This window comes from Tursiops truncatus, chromosome 11, assembly GCF_011762595.2.
Source record: "Tursiops truncatus isolate mTurTru1 chromosome 11, mTurTru1.mat.Y, whole genome shotgun sequence".
Classification (NCBI taxonomy): domain Eukaryota; kingdom Metazoa; phylum Chordata; class Mammalia; order Artiodactyla; family Delphinidae; genus Tursiops; species Tursiops truncatus.
Window position 1 is genome coordinate 98,427,610 of NC_047044.1, and position 16,719 is coordinate 98,444,328.

Sequence of the window (16,719 nt, forward strand, 5' to 3'; positions counted from 1 at the left end):
GGACAATACACAACATATCAATTGTGTTGCTATATACTAGCAACTAATAATTGGAAATTGGGATAAAGATAATACTGTTTACAATAGTGTCAAAAAACATGAAATACTTAAAAGTTTACCAAGATGTATGCAAGAGCTTTACACTAAAAACTATATGCTTTGGGGCTTCCCTGGTGGCCCAGTGGTTGAGTCCGCCTGCCGATGCAGGGGACACGGGTTCGTGGCCCGGTCTGGGGATATCCCGCATGCCACGGAGTGGCTGGGCCCATGAGCCCTGGCCGCTGGGTCTGCGCGTCTGGAGCCTGTGCTCCGCGGCGGGAGAGGCCACAGCAGCGAGAGGCCCGCGTACCGCAAAAAAACAAAACAAAACAAAACAAAACTATATGCTTATGAATGAAAAGACTGAATATTGTTAAGATGTCAGTTGTCCTCAAGTTATTCTATAAATTAGACACATTATCGAGCTGATTCTTAAATTTATATGGAAACTCAAAGACCTTAGAGTAGTCAAGACAATTTTGAAAAAGGAGAAGATTTGCACCAGCTTGCATTACCCAATTTCCAGATATATTAGAAGCTACAGTAATCAAGACAGTATCATATTGGAATAAAGACAGACAAGAAAGTCCAGAAATAGACCCACACATATATAATCGATTGATTTTTGTTAAAGCCACCAATTCTATGGGAGAAAAGGTAAACTTTTTAACAAATAGCAGTGGAACAATTAGATAGCTATGTGGGAAAAAATACACATTGACTCATGTCACACCATACATTAAAAAATAACTCACAATATTCTAAATCTAAACATAGAGCTAACATTTTTTAAACTTTAGAAGAAACTATAGGAGAAAAATTTTGTTACATTGGGTAGGCATAGGTAGGACACAAAAAGTAACAAACCAAAAGTACTGATGAATTAAACTTCATCAAAATTTAAAAGTTTGCTCTTGAAAGACAATTTCAAGAAAATAAAAAGGCAAGTCACAGACTAGGTAAAAATATTTGCAAAACATGTATCTGATAAAGGACTTTTATCCAAAACAAGAACCCTTACAATTAAGTTGTAAGAAGAAAAATGATTCATTATTTTTTAAGTGTAAAAGATTTAAACAGACACTTCACCAGAGAAAATATATGATTGGCAAATAAGCTCATGAATAGATGCTCAACACTATTTAGTCATTGGAGAAATGCAAATTAAAGCCACATTGAGATACCATTACACATCCACTGGAATGGCCAAAATTAAAGAGACTAGCAATATGAAGTGGTGACAAGGTCCTTGAGCTATGGGACCTTTCATACGTTGCTGATGGGAAAGCAAAAATGATACAGCCACTTCGGAAAAACAGTTTGGTAGCTTCTTATAAAGTTACTAAATGCCTCAGCAATCCCACTTTTACGTAATTATCCAACAGAAACGAGAACATACATCTGTACAAAGATTTACTTGTACACGGATTTTCTCAGCAGCTTTATTAATAATAGCCCCAAACTAGATACATCCAAAGTGTCCATCAGTTAGTTAAGGGATAAACAAATTGTGATACATTCATTCATTAGAAGACTACTGATCACATGCAACAATGTGGATAAATTCAGAAACAGCATGGTAAGTAAAAGCAGACACTCAAGTCTACACAGTGTGTAAGTGCATTTATATGAAGTTCTAGAAAGGGCACAATTATAGTGATAAAAAGCAGAACAGTAGTGCCTGGGGTCATGGTGTGAGAAAGGTTTGGTGGTAAAAGGGGCACAAGGGAGCTTTTGGAGGTAATGGAAGTGTTCTGTCTTGTTGTGACGGTTACAGGGTATATATATTTGCCAAAGCGCATCCAATTGCACTCAAAATGGAGAATGGATAAATAATGGCATATTATTCAATAATAAATAGTTATAAGCTACTGATGTATAACAATGTGGATAAATCTCACAGACATTATACTGGGGAAAAACGCCAGACACACAAGAATACATATTGTATTATTCTGTTAATCTGAAGTTCCAGAATAGACAAAAAAAAAAAAAAATTAAAATTAAAAAACTATATATATATTATCTACAGTGAAGAAAAAGAGAGATGTGTTTGGATCTGAAGCAGGGCCCAGGAATATTGACTGGGAAGAGGTAACTTTTTGGGGTGGTAGTGATGTCTGCATTTTGATTGAAGTGTAGGTTACACAGGTGTGTACATGTGTTGAAAAAAACTCATTGAACTGTATACTTAAGCTCTATGAACTTCATTGCGTACAAATTATTCCTCAATAAAATTTTCTTAACACTTAAAAAATGTTTTCATACACATTATTTTGTTTGTTCTCCACAACAGATTGACAGAGGAATGCCGCGAAAATTCTCCCCATTTCACATTTCAGAAATCCAATGTTCAGATAAAAAATTCTATGAGTTTCCTGAGATCACATAACTGCGATAAGATTCAGCCTTTTACTCCTATTCCATTCTTCTTTCTATTACTTGTGGTATTTAGTGGTTTTAGCCGAACCATGAAACAGGGTGTAAGTTGGGTCTTTTATAAATACGTCAATGGGGTATAGTGTTCCAGAGCCAAACCAGCCCTGCGTATTTCCTGAAACAATTGACTCAGATAAAAACTAGAACATAAAAATATTCTCTACAGTGATATTTCACATAGGCATGCACAAGGTTAATTTTAAAAATTTAAAAATTGAAATATAGTTGATGTATAATATTATGTTATTTTCAGGTGTACTAGGTCGTGATTTAATATTTGCATACATTGTGAAATGATCACCATGATAAACCTAGTAACCATCCGTCCCCATACAAAATTATTACAATATTTTATTTATATTTCTTATACTATATATTACATCCCTGTGGCTTATTTATTTTATAACTGGAGGTTTGTACCTCTTAATTCCCTTCACCTTATTCACCTGTCCCCCCACCTCCCTCCTCTCTGGCAGCCACTCATTTGTTCTCTGTTATCTATGAGTCTGTTTCCATTTTGTTTTCTTTGTTTGTTTTGTTTTTAAAATCCACACAAAGTGAGATCATACGGTATTTGTCTTTCTCTATCTGACTTATTTCACTTAGCATAATACCCTCTAGATCCATCCATGTTGTCACAAATAACAAGATCTCATTTTTTAATGGCTGAGTAATATTTCATCAGTAATATACATTGCATGTATATATATGTGAATATGTATGTGTATGTATGTATATATATATATGTGTGTGTATGTGTGTTGTCTTTTTTGATAGTAGCTGTTCTGACAGGTGTGAGATGATGCCGCATTGTGGTTTTAATTTCCCTGATGATTAGTGTTGTTGAACATCTTTTCATGTGCCTGTTGGCCATCTGTATATCTTCTTTGGAAAAATGTCTATTCAGGTCCTCTGCCCACTTTTTAATCGAGTTGTTTGTCTTTTTGATGTTGAGTTGCGTGAGTTCTCTGTAAATTTTGGATATTAGTCCCTTATCAGGTATATCATTTGCAAATATCCTTGCCCATTCAGTAGGCTGCCTTATGTTTTGTTGATAGTTTCCTTCACTGTGCAAAAGCCTTTTAGTTTGACATAGTCCTATTTATTTTTGCTTTTGTTTTCCTTGCCTGAGGAGACATATCCAAAAAATATTGCCAAGACCAATGTCCAAGGATGTACTGCCTATGTTTTCTTCTGGAAGTTTTATGGTTTCAGTTCTTACATTTAAATCTTTAATACATTTGAGCTTATTTTTGTATATAGTGTGAGAAAGTAGTCCAGTTTTATTCTTTTGCATGTAGCTGTCCAGTTTTCCCAGCACCATTTATTGAAGAGGCTGTCTTTTCCCCACTGTGTATTCTTCCCTTCTTTGTCTTAGATTAATTGACCATAAGTGTGTGGGGTTTTTTTCTGGGCTCTCTATCCTGTTCCACTGATCTATACGTTTTTGTGCCAGTACCATGCTGTTTTGATTACTATAGCTTTGTAGTATAGTCTGAAGTCTGGGCTCCTGATTCCTCCAGCTCAAGATTGTTTTGGCTATTGGGGGTCTTTTGTGTTTCCATAAAAATTTTAGAATTATTTGTTCTAGTTCTGTGAAAAATGCCATTGGTATTTTAATAGGAATTGCACTGAATATGTAGATTGCCTTGGTAGTGTGGTCACTTAACAATATTAATTTGTCCAATCCAAGAACACAGCACATCTTTCCGTCTGTTTGTGTTGTCTTCAATTTCTTTCATCAGTGTCTTAATAGCTTTCCAAGTACAGGTCTTTTACCTCCTTAGTTAGATTTATTCCTAGGTATTTTATTTTCGTCGATGTGATTATAAATGGGATTGTTTTCTTAATTTCTCTTTCTGATAGTTTGTTATTAGCATATAGACATGCCACATATTTCTGTATATTAATTTTGTATGCTGCAACTCTACTGAATTCATTTACTAGTTCTAACAGTTTTGGGGTAGTGTCTCGAGGATTTTCTATATATAGTACCATGTCACTGCAAACATTGCTATTATTAATTGGCTTCTTACAAAGGTTACTTTGGTGTAAGTTCCAGCTTTGCCTGCTCAGTGGTTTACATTTCTGGGAAAACTTCAGAAAGGGTCCATTCCTGCATCTCTCTACCTCTGGATGGCAGTCTTTCTCATCCCAACCCAGATTTCAAGGTTTCCAAAAATGCCAGGGAAGAAGATGGCACAGACGTTGCCATGTATTCTTCTTTGGTTCTCACACAAAGAATCTCTCTCCCTCCCTCCCTCCTCCCTTCCTTCCTTCCTTCCTTCTTTCCCCTTGTTCAGCAAATGTCATTGAGCACCTACTATATGCCAGGCATTGAAAATGCAAATGACACAATCCTTTTCCTTAAATTACATCTAGTAACAGAGACAGATGTGTGCCCAGATAATCAACGTGATTTTAAAGTGTGTGATAAAAGCAGGGAGGAAGAGGACCCCGGAAGGGAAGGTTAGGTCTAGATTGTGAAGGGACTTGTGTACCATCTAAGGGGCTAGATTTACTCGGGGGAGGGGGGACATCAGAGAACCGGGGAGAGCCTTAGCAGGCAGGAGTCAGGACCACATCTGAGTTTGGAGAGGTCACCCTGGCCTCAGCATGAAGGGTGGATTAAGCTCTGAGAAGATCAGAGCCTCCTTTGCTGGCTGTCCCTCCTTTTCCTGACCTCCAGATACTGGAGGGTCTCAAGGCTCCATCCTGGGCATTCTCATACCTCCCTTTCTCACGTCTTGTCTTCTCTAGCTGCACCCCCTCCACTGCTGCCAGGTGATCTCACCTCGTCCCTGATTTAAATAGGATCTATTGAGTGATGACTCCCAGTTTTATATCTCCAGCCTCTCTCCTGACCCACAGCATCCTGTATCTAAAAGCCTTCTTGGCCTCCACTTGACTGTCTAAAACCTGCTTTCCCCCTCATTTTCCCCAGCATAATAAATACCACCACCATCCACCAGTGAGTTCCCATCAGACATGCTCTTCCTCTTTCATGACCCCACACCAACACATCAAGACTGGTCCTTCCCCAGAACACATAGTGGATCCATCCCCTTCTCCCCACTTTCTCTACTATCCGGCTCAGCGAAGCCACAGTGACCTCTCAGTAGTTTCCTAACTGCCCTCTCTTCAGTCATTTCACCCCCTCCAGTCCACTGGCCAAATGCTAATCGAGTGATTTCCAAAAAACATAAGTCAGATTACATTACACCCCCCAACCCCTGATTAAAACCTATCATTAGTATCCACTGCACTTAGAAAAATATCCCAGCTCCAACCTGAGGACCGCAAGGCTTTCTATCCTTCGGTCTCCGAGCCTCGCCCTGCACTAGCCTCTCCTGCTTGCTGCCTCCAGCCTCCTGTCTTTGGGTCCCCAGAACGCTCTACACCTCCTCCTCCTGGGAAGCTCTGGGTGAGGCCGGCCTCTCCTCCTCCAGGCCTCAGCTCCCCATGTCCTCCTAGAGCTGCACTGTCTGTGTAGCCCCTCGGCCCTCGGCTACCTCTCCCTCTGCTTTCTTCCTAGAGCTTACCCTAATCTCCAGTGATCTTACTTAGAGGTTTTATTGTCCGGCTCTTAGAGGTTTCATTACTTAATAAAACTTAGAGGTTGTATTGTCCAGAAGCGTGTGAGTGAGGCTCTCTTACTCATCACGGTGTCCCGGGCCTAAGAGAGCCTGATGCAGGGTGCACACCCTGAATAAGGAGACATGGCTCGTTTCCAGGGCCATGGCAATAGTTCAGGTGAGCGATGATGAGGCCTTGACCTTGCCAGTCAGTGTCAGGATGGGAAGCAGGGGAGCTGTCAGTCAGCATACATGCAGAAGATTGAATCTGCAGGACTTGCTGACTGAGGGTGTCAGGGTGAGGAAAAGGAGTGAAAGACTTTTCTTGTCCGGGTGGATGTGATGCCATCGATTTCTGATGCACAGTCCAGAGCAAGGGGTAGGAATGAGAATGGAGACGCGTGGAAGCTCGCGGCTGGAGAGGAATGAGGAGAACTGACGGCCTGATTTGTAGAATTGGCTTCCGTTCTAGAAAAATTTTACAAGTTTAATTAGACTTGAAGATATTTTCAATTAAAATCCAGGTTTTTGCAGGTTAGGCATGTCCTAAAATATCGTATCTGAGTCTACTTCTAATTCTTTGTCTTCTCTTCTGCCTTTAGAAATGGTGTTTTGTGTGTGTGTGTGATACACTCAAAGAAAATGCCAGAAAGTGAGTAGCCCGATTTAACTGTCCGATCAGGACTCTGCTATTTTTTTTTTAAATATAAAGTTTTTTGGCTTCAAAACATTTAAAATCTCCAGAACCACGTGACTTTTTCAGATCCTTCGTATCCTTTGAGCCCAGGTAGTGAAATTTACTGAGGTAAAGGAGTGGAGAGTTTCAGGGGTGGGTGGCACGTCGGAGGTCATCAGTTCAGCAGAGGAAAAAATGCCCACGTTCAACAGAGCTTGCCAATGGCTGAAGTGGGAAGAGAGCCCAGGGAGGTCCAGCTAACTCAATCCACTGAGCAGCCCGAATCTCGACCTGGCTTCTGACGGCAGCTTCTCTGGAATGCTGGTGGCCTGTGTTTTGCTGGCTTGTCACGGTCTCTGTATTAACTCAGTTTAATTTTCCAGCTGTCACAGCCAGCGCCCACCCTCATCCTTTTCCATTTCAGGGCCGATCCACGGTATTTAAGCAGAAGCTACTGTCTTGTAAATGAACTTACTTACAAAACAGAAATAGAGTCACAGATGAAAAAAACAAACTTATGGTTACCAGGAAGGAAAGCGGGGTGGGGGGGGTATAAATTGGGAGAGTGGGATTGACATATACGCACTGCTATATATAAAATAGATAACTAATAAGGATCTACTGTGTAGCACAGGGAACTCTGCTCAATACTCTGTAATGACCTATATGGGAAAAGAATCTAAAAAAGAGTGGATATATGTATATGTATAACTCATTCAGTTTGCTGTACACCTGAAAGTAACACAACATTGTAAATCAGCTATACTCCAATAAAATGTTTTTTTAAAGTCAGTCGTCTGGCTTAGTGCATCCCTGACCCCTCCATCCCTCTCTCTGAGGTAGGAACCCTCGCTTGCGCCCTCCCCTTCTGCTTCCATTGCAGGGCTTCGGGCCCCAGCAGGTGTTTTGTATTCCTGGAACCAGCAGCCAAGTCGTCTAGGGAATGATCCCCGGAGGAGAGCTGGGAGAGATTCTGCATACTTGTCACCTTCTAAACTCTTCCGACAGCCTACCTGAGCCTGCCTGGTTCTTCCACTTAAGAACCTTTGTCTGTACAGTGGAATGAATACCAATTTATCGGACAGATCCTGAAACAGCATGGGCGCACGCGCCGTATTGGCTGACCATCGTGCTAGCGGTAGGGACCAGCCCAGCTGGTCCCTGAAACACGAGAGACCATGCATGCAGGAAGGCCATCCTCGCTTTCTAAGCTTCAGAAGAGACTGACTTGTGAGCAGACCGCGCCTGGGGCACATCCCCCAGTGGCCAAGCTCTTATCCCCAAGATCCACACTTGGCTGTGGCCACACAGGTCCTCAGAAGATGAGAGTTCATTTTCCATTCATGGCCTCCCAGGGCCCCCCGAGCTTCAGTCTCAGGCTGGATGGGAATTAAAGGCCACCCAGGAGAACATCCATACTTTGTGACCATATGGGGACCTTCTCCAGGTGTGACTTACGGAGCTGGTCAGGATGGAGCCCGAGTCTGCATCTCCATCGTTTACGTGCCTTTTGAGTCAGAGAAGGTTCGCGTTGCCTGCCCAGAAGTGAATCAAAATCTGGCCTGGGAGTCGATGTCCCACGTGATTGGACTTCAACTTATCTTTACAGACTCGTGCTACTGCTCCCTGGCACAATTCTGTATTTTAGCAAAACGATATGGTTTTTCTCCCAAATACATCATGTGCTTTCCCATTTCTAAAAGCCTCTACTTCCACGTACGTATCTTTGCTTCTGTCACTCACAGTTACATCCACCCTGAAGGTCTGATTTCAGCAATACTTTCTCCATAAAGACTTTCCTGACTCTTCCCCTCAAAGGCTTCTCGCCTCCTCAAAACTCTGACGGCTCAGTTTGTATCAGTGTTACCACGTTAGCTACCAGTTTAGGTATTTGTGTGCACCTTGTCTACCTCCTGCTGCGACTGGATTGTAAACTCTCCAAAGACGGGCCATTCTCTGCCATCTCTGTATGCCCCACAGCATCTAAGATAGCCTTTTGCACGAACTAGGAGCTCCATAAACATCTGTTGTGAAATGAATGAGAATCAAGAAATGAGTAGTTAAGGAATTTTGGAAAACTCAGCTGGCGACGGAGTCCAGAGTAAAAGAGAAAGTCAAGAGCAGGAAATGTGCTGGTTTGATCCCTCTTTGGAGGAAGCCAGCTGCAGCCCTAACAAAATTCTTTCCTTAAAAAAAAAAGTCCCAAAGCAGCAAAGTTGGCAGAGGAAGTGATGACGTCAGCCTTTCATTCCTTCCCAGATGTGTCCCTCAAAGAACACTCAAGACACCAAATGACATCTCCAGGCCTCATCTACCACGTAGGTCTCCTGGAGCGTGCACGCGTGCACACACACACACACACACACACACACACACGCATACACTCATTCCTGGGGGACAAACAACAAGTATGTTTTAGATGCTTGATAAGTATTCTTGTTGGGGCAGAAAGTGTCACCCAGGTTATGCAAGTACAAAGCATTAAAGTACATTTAGTTCTTTTTGTGTGTGAAAGCCAAGACTGTAGGTGAGAATCTATTTTCGTTAGATTTATAATAAATCCACATGGAGTATCACAGGTATCAGAATTATCTCTATATCGTGATGCTAAAAAGTATTGAGCAGGCGGCTGAAACCTGACACCATGTCCCAGAGCTCGTGACAGTGAAATCCAAGGGCCCACAGGGGCAATGGACCACTGGAAAGGTGTGACCTGACCAGGTCTGGCTTTGGCTGGGGCTGCCGTTCAGTCAGCCCGGTGGGTCATGGGGAGGGAGAGGGAATTTATGTCACAGCAGGGTGTCCTTGTCTGTACTTGTCTCTCTGGGCTTACGTCTTCCAGAGGGCACGTCTCCCTTGCTGAATCAGTCCTGGGCATCAGACTTTGTTTTTACAGATTTACTGAGGTATCATTGACATACCTTAAAATTCACCCCTTGCAGGTATATGATTTAATTATTTTTAAGAAATGTATAGAGTTGTGCAACCATCACTACAGGCTGTTAGACCTGCGCGGTCTCCTAGGAGTTTCGACTCGCCCAGGAAACAACAAGAGTCGGAAGTCGATGCAAAACGCAAGAGGTTTATTGAAGGCCGGTGCACCGGGGTTCCTTGGTCCTCACGCAGGAGGTCGAAGAAGGAACCCTTTTGGGCGCGAATATGTCAGTTTTATAGGTTCCCACTTCCCCGTATGTAAATTATAGATTTGGTTGTGTTCTCCTGCTGATTGGTCCCGGCTTAGGCTCGGACCAGAGAGGGAACTTGTCCCCAGCTGCCTGATTGGTCTTTGACAGACACCTTTTTTACATTTTGTTATCTCCCTCCTTCTCCCCAGCTGCCTGATTGGTCTTTGACAGACACCTTTTTTACATTTTGTTATCTCCCTCCTTCTCGGAAGGGGGCCGGACATCCTGGAAATTCACCCATTGTCTAAGAAGCCCCTATTGTCTGGAGAGTTCTTAATCATTAGCTGGAACAATGTCCCTCAAGTCCCACATTCCCCCCTTTTTCTTGTGACTATTGATTCCAATCATGGAATCTCAACCTTCTGTTCGTAAACTTTGGTACTGTTGTCTTAACATTAGAACTTGTACAGTACTGATACGTTCTCTAATAAATGCTATCAAGCGATTTAGAACACATGGTCCAAAAGTTAAAATCAACAATAAAACAATAAGAGGTCCCAACAGAGTAGAGATTAAGGTGGTAAACCAGGGGGACTTATCAAACCATGATTGAAACCATCCTTTTTCGTTCTCTCTCTCCCTTTGCCTTTTATCTAAGCGTTCCCTTAGTTTATCCATGGTTTTGGTAATGGTTCCTGAATGATCAATATAAAAGCAACATTCTTCTTTTAGAGCGGCGCATAATCCCCCTTCCTTAAGAAGCAGCAAATCTAGGCTGCAACACCATTTCTGAAAGTGAGGTGAGTGATTCCTTTAGTTGAGTTATGGAACTTTCTAATGCTCGAAGGTCGATGTCTACAGCCTGTCTTAAACTTGCATAATACTGGGGTTGTTGTATGAGGGCTGTGGTTCCTGTTCCTATCCCGGCAGATATTCCTAGTCAGTCAGTAAAGGCAGTAAAACCAAAATTATAAGTCTTAGGTTCGTAGAAGCTTGAGTTTGAGCGGGTTGTCGGTTCTTTGGGCCCGCCATCCTGATGATGCCGTCGCTGGTGCAGCCTTCACATGTGAAGCATGGATCCAGGCAGCGATGCCGTCCACTTTTATGGCCGTTGGGGTGGTGAGGAGGACGGTGTATGGTCCTTTCCATCGAGGTTCCAACATCTGGGTTCGATGCCGACGGACGTATACGGAGTCTCCGACTTGGAAAGGATGAGTTTCTCCCGGTGTTCCCGGTTGGTAGGCCTTGGCGAGTTGGGACCATATTTCTTTCTGGACCAATTGGAGTCCCAGTAGCCTAGCATATAAGTCAGTGTTATTTTGACAATCAGGTTTTATTTCTTTTCCTAAAGTGAGGAGGGGAGGCGGGGCACCATATAATATTTCAAAAGGAGTAAGATGGTATCGGGAAGGTGTATTTCTAACCTGGAATAGGGCCAAAGGAAGGAGCACCGTCCAATCGGTACCGCCAGTCTCCAAGGACAATTTAGTTAGGGTCTCTTTTAGAGTCCTATTCATTCTTTCTACCTGACCTAAACTTTGGGGTCTATGGGCACAATGTAATTTCCAATCAGTCCCCAAATATCTGGCCACATCCTGACTTACCTGGGCGACGAAGGCTGGACCATTATCAGACCCTATTACCTTTGATGCTCCAAATCGAGGAAAAATTTCTTCTAAAATCTTCTTGGCTACTACAGCAGCTGTTTCTTTCTTTGTTGAGAAAGCCTCTATCCATCCTGAAAAAGTGTCTACAAAAACTAAAAGGTATTTATTACCGTACCTTCCAGGACGCACTTCGGTAAAGTCCACTTCCCAGTAAGTTCCTGGGCGGTCCCCCCTGAGTCTCTTTCCAGTTTCAAGTTTCCCTTTGTGAGCATTTACCTGTTGACATGGGACGCATTCCTGCACAATTTGTTCAGCTAATTTTGTCATTCCAGGGGTTTCGTACCCGGCTTTTTGTAACAAGGCTACCATCTTTTTAGTCCCCAAATGTGTCCATCTGTGCATCTGTTGTAACATGGATTCTGCTTGCTGAGGGGACAAAGTTCCTTTTGTTGTGGCCGGGATGATTTCTTCATCGCGGCCTGGTTTTTCAGGAACTTTATCTGACAGTCCTAAAATGACTTCTCCCGATGCTATTTCTCGGGCCACTTGGTCAGCCATATTATTTCCCCTAATTATTGGGGTATTTCCTTTTTGATGTCCAGGGCAGTGGATGATACTGACTTTAGTAGGAAGCATGAGTGCAGTCAACAAAGCCACGATTTCGTCTTTGTTTTTAATTTCTTTGCCACCTGAAGTTAGTAGCCCTCTCTGTTGGTAAATGGCACCGTGGATATGAGCGGTAGCAAACGCATATCTACTGTCTGTGTAGATGTTTACTTTTTTATTCTCTGCCATCTCTAATGCCCTCGTCAGGGCAATTAATTCAGCTCGTTGGGCTGAGGTCCCTTGTGGTAGCGCCGCTGCCCATATGACTTGATTTCCGTCTACCTCGGCTGCCCCAGTTCGACGCTTACCTTCCTCCAGGAAACTGCTCCCATCCGTGAACCAGGTGAAATCAGCATCAGGGAGGGGCAGGTCCATCAGATCTGGCCTACTGCCGTGTGCTGCGGCCAGTACTTCCTGACAATCATGTATGATGGTGGAGCCTTCCAAGTCAGGATCAGGTAGCAAGGTGGCTGGATTGAGTCCTGTGGCTGGAGCAAACTTGATGCGATCTGAGTTTAGCAACAGGGTTTGGTAATGGGTCATCCTGGCATTAGTTAGCCACCTATCCGGTGGTTGACGGACTACATTTTCCAGGGCATGAGGAGCTGTTATCGTTAGATTTTGTCCTAAAGTTAGTTTGTCAGCATCTTTGACTAGAACGGCCACTGCAGCGATTATCTTTAAACAGGTCGGCCATCCTGATGCCACAGGGTCCAATTTTTTTGACAAATAAGCAACTGGGCGATTCCAGGGACCCAATTTCTGAGTCAATACTCCTTTTGCAATGCCCTTATTTTCGGCCACATATAAATGAAAAGGTTTGGTTACATCTGGCAGTCCTAGGGCTGGAGCTGAAAGTAAAGCTCGTTTGATTTGGTCAAAAGCCCGTTGTTCCTTATCGCCCCAAATGAAAGGAGTGCTGTTTTTGGTTAGGGGGTACAATGGGGCTGCCAGCTCAGCAAACCCTGGAATCCATAGTCTACAGAATCCGGCCGTCCCCAAAAATTCTCTAACCTGCCTGGCGTTTTTGGGAGCCGGAATTTGGGCCACCGTATCCTTTCTGCTCTCCGTGAGCCATCTTTGCCCCCCTTTTAATAGATACCCCAGGTAACTGACCTGTTGTTGGCATATTTGTGCTTTCTTGGCTGAGGCTCTATATCCCAGGGTTCCAAGTTCCGTTAACAGTTTTTCAGTACCCTTGATACAATCTTCTTGGGTCTCAGCAGCTAATAAAATATCATCAACGTATTGGAGTAATGTTACCTGGGGATTTGATTCTCTATATAATGCCAAATCCTGATGGAGGGCTTCATCAAAGATGGTCGGGGAGTTCTTAAATCCCTGAGGTAGCCGTGTCCATGTCAGCTGACCAGACATTCCCGATGTTGGATCTTTCCATTCGAAGGCAAAGTAGGGTTGGCTCAGGGGAGAGAGTCTTAAACAGAAAAAAACATCTTTAAGGTCCAAAACAGTATACCACGTATGTTGAGGTGGAAGAGTGCTCAGGAGGTTGTAAGGGTTTGGAACTGTGGGGTGGAGGTCTGCCACCCGTTTGTTTACCTCTCGTAGATCCTGCACCGGCCGATAATCATTTGTTCCTGGTTTCTTTACCGGCAGGAGAGGGGTGTTCCATGCTGATTGACATCTTATTAAGATGCCCAAGTCTAGTAGCCTCTGTATATGGGGACGGATACCGTCTTTGGCTTCTCTACTCATGGGGTATTGACGGACTGTTATTGGGGTGGCAGTTGCCTTGAGTTCCACTAGCACCGGGGGCCGATTTTTGGCCATCCCCATTCCGGCAGTTTCTGCCCAGGCTTGAGGGAACCGAGTTACCCAATTAGTAACATTAACTCGTGAGGATGAAGGCTGCTCGTATAATTTATATTCATCTTCTAATTTCATAGTCAATATTTGAAGTAACCTTCCCTTATTATCAGTTATGGTGGGACCTTCTGGCTGAAAGTGGATTTGAGCCCCTACTTTGGAGAGTAAATCTCTTCCCAGCAAAGGATAGGGGCATTCCGGAATAATCAAAAATGAATGGGTTACTCGTCCAATCCCAAGATCTACTGTCCTTCGTGTGGTCCATGAATATTGTTTATTCCCAGTGGCTCCTTGTACCCATGACCTTTTAGCTGAGATAGGACCTTTTGAGTGGAGAAGGACGGAGTGCTGGGCTCCGGTATCTACCAAAAATTGAACAGGTTCCCCCTCCACTTTAAGAGTTACCCGGGGCTCGGGGAGAGGGTTCGAGCCCTGACTTTCCTAGTCGTCTTCTTTCAATGTTAAGATTTTGTTTTTGGTTGGCCTTCCTCCATTCTTTTTCTTAGGGCATTCTCTCGCCCAATGTCCTTTTTCTTTACAGTAGGCACATTGGTCCTTGTCTAATGGCCGCCTTCTGTCTGCCGTTCGCCCTTCCTGCCTATTTCTATCCCCTATATTTCTTCCTCCAACCACAGTGGCCAGTATCTTACTTAAATTCCTCTCCTGTCTCTTATCCCGTCTTATTTCACGGGCTTCCTGCTCTTTCTGCTTTCTTTCTTCCTTCTCTTCCTCTGTTTCTCTTTTGTTACATACTTTATCTGCCTCTTTTACTAACTCCTGAAGCGAAAATCCCTGCAAGCCATCTAGCCTCTAATTTCTTCTTAATATCAGGGGCCGCTTGATCTATGAAAGCCATTGCTATAGTAGCCCTATGTCCCTCCGAAGTTGGATCATAAGGGGTAAAGCGTTTAAAGGCTTCCATTAAACGTTCCAGGAACACAGTTGGCGATTCCTGGGGCCCCTGAGTTACTTCCCTTACCTTAGCCAAATTAGTGGGCCGTCTGGCCGCTCCATGGAGACCCGCCACCAGAGCCTGGCGATACATTTTCAGGCGCTCCCTACCTTCCGGGGCATTGAAATCCCAGTTTGGCCTGACGAGTGGGAAACCAGCATCAATCTCGTTAGGCAGCTGGGTAGGTTGCCCATTGGCGCCTAATACATTTTTTTCTGGCTTCTAAAAGAACCCGTTGCCTCTCCTCAGTCGTTAGGAGAGTCTGGAGCAGCTGCTGACAATCATCCCATGTGGGCTGGTGGGAGAAAACAAGAGATTCTATTAAAGCGGTAAGGGCCTGTGGATTTTCGGAAAAAGTTGGGTTATGCATTTTTCAATTATAAAGATCTGCAGAGGAAAAGGGCCAATATTGGAGAGGTCTATTCCCTTGGCCATCGGGGGGGGCCATATTCTCTAAGAGGTAGGGCAGTGGAGTCCGGGGAGATTGCCCTCCGGCTCCTAGTGCCCACTGAGGGACCCCTTTCTTCTTCCATGATGGTTCCCTTGGTGCCGAGGGCAGTGGAGCTGGGGGTCCTCTAGGTGGTAGGGGATTCGGGGCCGGAGGATAAGGGGGTGGGGAATCCAAAAGAAGCAAATCGGACTGCGGGTCAGGATAAATCGCCTTCGGTAGATCCGGGGCGTCGGGTAGCTTCTCCGTGTTGGGGTTTTTCTTTAAGGCTAATATCTCCGACGCTGCTGATGTTTGCGCGGACGTACCTGTTGAGGAAACAAAGGGCCGGACCCACGGAGGTGGGGAGAGAATTAAATCTTCCCAGACCAAGACATATGGTACTTGGTCTGGATGTCCGTGGGGATCTATATTAAATATCTTAGACTTCAGTAGCTTAATCTTGTCTAATAAAAAGGATCCTTCGGGGGGCCATCCTATCTGAAATGTTGGCCATTCAGAGGCACACAAAGTCTGCCACTTTCCTTTCTTTACCTCTACCGAAAAATTATGGGCTCTGGCCCGAACTTCGGTCCAATAGCTTAGGGTAAGGGAAAGAGGAGTCGTCATAGTTTGTCCCATTGTCGTCCGTCAGAGAAGAAGAATAGACCACAATACAGAAACAGTTAAAACTCCACGAAACACATATACGTATGGGCCACCGCGAGCTCGCTTCAAAACCGAAACTTCTTCAGATGGCAGTTACCACCAAGGGAACTGCCGAAACCGAGTGAAGGGGAGACAGAGTTTGCCTCTCCTTCCAGATGAGCCACCAGGGCGTCCCCTAGGGCTCATGGACGCCGGCTATTAGCACGTCTGCCTAGCCAGAGGTCCGATACAGATTCCATAATAAGCCGATTCTTACGGCTTTCCTCCGATAATGGCCCACAAAGAACAAGGGACAAACAGACAATCAAGCTCGAGCTTACCTGGTACCTCCAACTCCCGATGTTCTTGTGGTCCGGGGCGAGTGGAATCCCGGACGAGCCCCCAAATGTTAGACCTGCGCGGTCTCCTAGGAGTTTCGACTCGCCCAGGAAACAACAAGAGTCGGAAGTCGATGCAAAACGCAAGAGGTTTATTGAAGGCCGGTGCACCGGGGTTCCTTGGTCCTCACGCAGGAGGTCGAAGAAGGAACCCTTTTGGGCGCGAATATGTCAGTTTTATAGGTTCCCACTTCCCCGTATGTAAATTATAGATTTGGTTGTGTTCTCCTGCTGATTGGTCCCGGCTTAGGCTCGGACCAGAGAGGGAACTTGTCCCCAGCTGCCTGATTGGTCTTTGACAGACACCTTTTTTACATTTTGTTATCTCCCTCCTTCTCCCCAGCTGCCTGATTGGTCTTTGACAGACACCTTTTTTACATTTTGTTATCTCCCTCCTTCT